This window comes from Alexandromys fortis, unplaced genomic scaffold (assembly GCF_014885135.2).
Source record: "Alexandromys fortis isolate MF-2015 unplaced genomic scaffold, M_Fortis_MF-2015_v1.1 scaffold_209, whole genome shotgun sequence".
In the NCBI taxonomy this organism is placed as follows: Eukaryota; Metazoa; Chordata; class Mammalia; order Rodentia; family Cricetidae; genus Alexandromys; species Alexandromys fortis.
In genome coordinates, this window is record NW_026068090.1 from 2,120,616 (window position 1) to 2,126,294 (window position 5,679).

The following is a 5,679-nucleotide window of genomic DNA, read 5'->3' on the forward strand; positions in this document are numbered from 1 at the left end:
AATGGGACCTCCTGAAACTGAAAAGCTTCTGTAAAGCAAAGGACATGGTCAAAAAGACAAAACAACAGCCTAAAGAATGGGAAAAGATCTTCACTAACCCCACATCAGACAGAGGTCAGATCTCCAAAATATACATAGAACTCAAGAAATTGGACACCAAAAGAACACAGAATCCAATTAAAAAAATGGAGTACAGACCTAAACAGAGAACTCTCAACAGAGGAATCTAAAATGGCTGAAAGACACTTAAGGAAATGCTCAACATCCTTAGTCATCACAGAAATGCAAATCAAAACAACTCTGAGATTCCATCTTACACCTGTAAGAATGGCCAAGATCAAAAACACTGATGACAACTTATGTTGTGCTTTGTAATTGTAAAGTTGGGAGCATAGCCCCAGCTCCTGGCATTCACCCCAGCTCCCTCTGGCCTGGGAGTTGTATTGGTCTGGACTCCAAATCCCAGCATGCCAGGTCCTGCCCCCACCTGCCAGGGCACTTAAATGGACTCCCGGAGGTTTTGGGGTCTGCATGGGCTCCTTGCTGTCCTGTCTCCCCACCGTGCTTGGCCACCTGAGAGCGTTTTGGTTTGACCTAATTGGATTCCTTGCGCTGGTGGAGCTGCCCTTTTCTTATTAATTTTTACTTAACTGTAATGAATTTTTCCTAGTAATATAATGGGCTTTTTACACCTATCTCTCAAAATGTCTCTGGAAGCTTTGGTACAAGTGTGAGATTTGTTTCCAAAGCTGCTCTGGGCACTGTGCAGATTGCAGTTCAATGGAAGGGTCTACGTGGCACGCTCAAGGACCAGAGTTTGAAAAAAAAAAATGTCTCTGAGGCCAAGCAGGCTGGCACCACACATGTGGGTGGTGGAGTCAGTAAGACTAGGGGTTCAAAGACCAAAATCAGCCTGAGCTGCATGAGACCCTGTAATAATAGTAATAGTTAATAATAATAATAATAATAATAATAATAGTAACAATAATAATTTAGTGTGGAAACCTAAGAAAATGGACATTAAGCTTTGTACAGTGCAGAATCATAGTCAGTGAGGTTTACCTGAGGTGTTAAAGATTAGAAAAACTGATCTTTATTAATGAGCCAGTGGCTATTTTAGTGTCTATAGCTATTATTTTATTAAATCCTTCAGTATGTGCGTCCTCAAATATGTCTTTAAAAAAATAAGTTGTGTGTATGAGAGAGAGAGAGAGAGAGAGAGAGAGAGAGAGAGAGAGAGAGAGAGAGAGAGAGGTGCACATGAAGTGAAGGGTAAATACCCACAGACCCAACGGAGCTGGAGTTCCAGGCCATGTGAGCCACCTCTCTTGGATACTCTGGTCCTCTGAAAGAGCAGCAGATACTCTTAACCACTGAGGAGTCTCTCCAGTTCCTCATATACACACTTTATTGTTCTGATATTTTGTTTGTGTTTTAACAAATAAAGCTTGCCTGAAGATCAGGGTGCAGAGTTAAGTCTCTAGAGGCCAGGCAGTGGTGGTACACACATTTAATCCCAGTACTCTGGAGTCCCACGCCTTTAATCCCAGCACTAGGGAAGTGGAGACAGGAAAGGATACAACTGGGCAGAAAGAGAAATATAAGGCAGGAGACAAGAACTCAGTGCAGTTTGGAGATGCAGTCTGCGGATTTGGTAGGTAAAAGGTCTCTCTAACGCCTGGCTGCATCGTTTCTCTGCTCTCTCAGCTTTTACCCCCTGCTATCTGACTCCAGGTTTTTATCAAGAACAATTAGAATTTGTTCTTCATCATAGGAGAGAAAATAAAAACCCAAAGAAAGAAAGAAATTGAGCTGCAGTTGAAACCATGGCAGTTTTTTTTTTTTAAATCCTCAGCTAGTGCAATTTGGCTGACTGTAACTTTCAAAGTCACCTCTGTAAAGGGGAGCTGCGGGCCGCTTCCTGCCACCCAGCTCCTGCACGGCTAGCTTTACCTGAAATAACACACAAATTGTATTCTTTTAAACACTGCTTGGCCCATCAGCTCTAGCCTCTTACTGGCTAACTCTCACATCTTGATTAACCCATTTCTATTAATGAGTGTAGCACCACGAGGTGGTGGCTCACCGGGAAGGATCTTAATTTGTGTCCATCTTGGAGAGGAGAGCTATGGCGTCTGCCTCACTGCCTTCTTCCTCCCAGCATTCTGTTCTGTCTTTCCCACCTACCTATGTTCTGACCTATCAGGCCAAGCAGTTTCTTTATTAATTAACCAATGAAAGCAACAGACAGACAGACGACCCTTCTCCGTCATACATCATTTCATTTATAAAACTTGGCAATAATCTTTTGGGAGAGATAAACATGTTTTAGTTTGTTTCTTTACATAACTTTGACTGTTCTGAAACTCAGTCTATAGACCAGAATGGCCCCGAGCTCACAGAGTCACCTGCCTTTGCCTCCTGAGTCCTGGGATTAAAGCTGTGCACCACCACTGTCTGGCTAAGTTTTTAGATTTTTAAGGAGACTCACCAAGAGAAAACACGTGGATATAAAAAAAATGCTCTGAAAGAGCTTCTTGTGGCAAAATAGAGACAAAAGCATGAAAATATTTTGTAAGTGAACTGCCGTCTGTGCTGAGAGCGGCTGCATGAGCTGGCTGTGTCGGTTTATCAGAGTGCTTGAAGTATATAACACACCACTGACTTTCAATATTCGAGCAACAAATACCCATTCCAGTGTTTCATCCCAACAGTCAATGGTAAGCAAATAAAGATGAATCTTAGTCATCCTTCAGGACCTGAACCAGACATCAAGAACCCCCTGTCCTCCTTGGTTAGGGTGTGCTCTGGGCTCCCACGCTGCCTCACACTCTTCACTGTCTACCCTCTTTCTTCCATGACAGAGCCCAAGGGAGTCCATGAGACCTGGAACTCAAACTAGCTTAGGGCTCCTTGCAAGTTAGTTCAATAAATTGTGGTTGAATTAATGAATCAATCAATCAATTAATACTACAAGTACACAGACTATATAGATAATCAATTCAAGTGCAAAAATACACATTAAATAAAGTAAAAGGCAAAAGATAAGTGGACCTTTAGGAAGCCATCATAGCAAGAGATGCGCCTACCACAGTGACAGCAGACAAGGGCAGAACCTCGACGTACCAGGCTGAGGTCTTCTACCACTCTAAACCACGTGGCCTCTGTCAAGTTGCTTCCCACCACACCTGTTTCCTAATCCATAAAAGTGGTCAACCCCGAAGACTCCCCCAAAGTAACCAAGGTAACAGATACTGCATATGGTATGAAGAGCTGGCAGAGTGCTGACTGTCACTGACAAGAGCCAGACTTGGAAGAAGTGGTTGGGGTTGAAGCCTAGCGGAATCCTTCATATAAAGGTGCTCAAATACAAAACTTTAAAAAGTAGGGGTATGGAAAGATGGCTCAGAGGTTAAGAGCACTGACTGCTCTTCCAAAGATCCTGAGTTTAATTCCCAGCAACCACATGGTGGCTCACAACCATTTTAAAGTAATACCAGGGCTGGAGAGATGTTTCAATACTGAAGAGCAGAAGACCCAGGTTTGGTTCCCAGCAGTCACATGGCAGCTTACAACTGTCCCTAACTACAGTTTTAGAATACACAGTGAACATTCATATATGCAGGCAAAACACTCATACAAAATAGAAAGAAAGAAAGAAAGAAAGAAAGAAAGAAAGAAAGAAAGAAAGAAAGAAAAGTCTGGCTGGCAAGATGGCTTAGTGGATAAAGGCTCCTGCTACCAAGCCTAACGAATCTGAGTTCAAGCCCCAGGAATAATTTACATGTTGGAGGGAGAGAACTGACTCCAGAAACTTGTCCTCTAACCGACACACACACACACACACACACACACACACACTCACAGAATGTATTCAAGTGGACACACGCACATACAAAATAAATAAAATGTAATAATAACTATGTATACCAATTGAAACGGTTTGAATTGTGACCCCCCCCTCTAAACAACAACAACAACATACCCATGTCCACATCATAACCCATATACTTGTGAATGTAACCTTATTTGGTTTTTTGTTTGTTTTGAGACAAGGTTTCTCTGTGTAGCCCTGGCTGTCCTGGAACTAGCTCTTGTAGCCCAGGCTGGCCTCAAACTCACAAAGATCCGCCTACCTCTGCTTCCCAAGTGCTGGGATTAAAGGCGTGCGCCACCACCACCTTATTTGGAAAAAGGGTCTAGGCAGATCTGATTATATAGGATTTTGAAATGAGATCATCCTGGATTTAGGTGTTCCCTAAACCTAATAATATCATAAGAGAAAGTTATGATTTTTATTTTTTTCAATATTGGGGCTTGAATCTAGGGCCTTTTACTTGTTAGCCAAATGTTCTACCTTTGACCTCAGTGCAAGCTGTGTCCTTGAGACATAGAGGGGATGACTTGGTAGTGTACCACTGTAACCCTAGCTCCCAGAAGCTAAATAGGAAAGGTCGAAAGGTCCAGGTCACCAGGGCTGTCGTCAAAGCAGAAAAGAGAAGCTGGGCATGATAACTATCACCTTTAATCAGGAGGCAAAGGCAGACAGATCTTAGTTCAAGGCTAGCCTGGTCTACAAAGTGAGTTCCAGGACAACTAAGGCTACTCAGAGAAACCCTGTTTCCCAAATCTGGTCTCCACAGGTACCATGAACACTGCTAGACATCTACTGGCTTGCACTATGCAGAACATTAACAAGATGTACACTGAAAGACAGACGAGAACTCTAACATCCATGTGCACACCTGTGCACACACACCACAAATAATAATAATTAACTTTTTAAAGTGAATGAAGTAGGTGTGGTGACATGCTCCTTACTGTCTTCACTCAGAACGATCTCCTCGAGAGGCACCCACTGCTCACGTGTGTCGGTCACTGAGGAATACAGAGTATTACACTATGTTAATGGACTTCAGTCAGTGGAGGGACACCAGCTGTTTGCATATAAAAGATAAAGCTGCTATGTACACTCATGTGTAGTCTGGGGGGTTGTTGTTGTTTTTTTTTTTTTGTGTGTGTGTGTACCTAAATCTTTGTTTCTCTGAGATATATGTACATAGGGTGATTACTGGGTGCAATGATTTGAATGCCTCACCCGTATTCACCTCTTAGAAAATTATTCTCCAATGCATCAAAATGGGGCACTGGGTCAGAAGACAGTTTTGTGAGATTCTCTTTATTTGCTTATTTTTGAGTCAGGATCTCTCTGTGTAGCCCTGGATGTCCAGGAACTCAATTTGTTGACCAGGTTGGCCTTGAACTCTGCTTCTCTAGTACTGATATTAAAGTGTGTGTTACGCTGCTCAGCTACACATTTTTTTGTTTGTTTTTTGGCTTGGGGGTTTGCCTTTTTTTTTTTTTTTTTGAGACAGGGTTTCTCTGTGTAACCTTGACTGTGTTCGAACTCACTCTGTGTAGACCTGGCTGGCCTTGAACTCAGATATCCACCTGCGTCTGCCTCCTGAGCTCTGTGATTAAAGGTGTGTGCCGCTACAACCAGCAAACCTGGGTCCTTTAGAAGAGCAGCCAGGCTGGGTGGTGGTGGTGCTTGCTTTTAATTTCAGTACTTGGGAGGCAGAGGTAGGTGAATCTCTGTGAGTTCAAGGCCAGCCTGATCTACACAGTGAGTTCCAGGATAGGCTCTAAAGTTACACAGAAAAACTCTGTCTCAAAAAA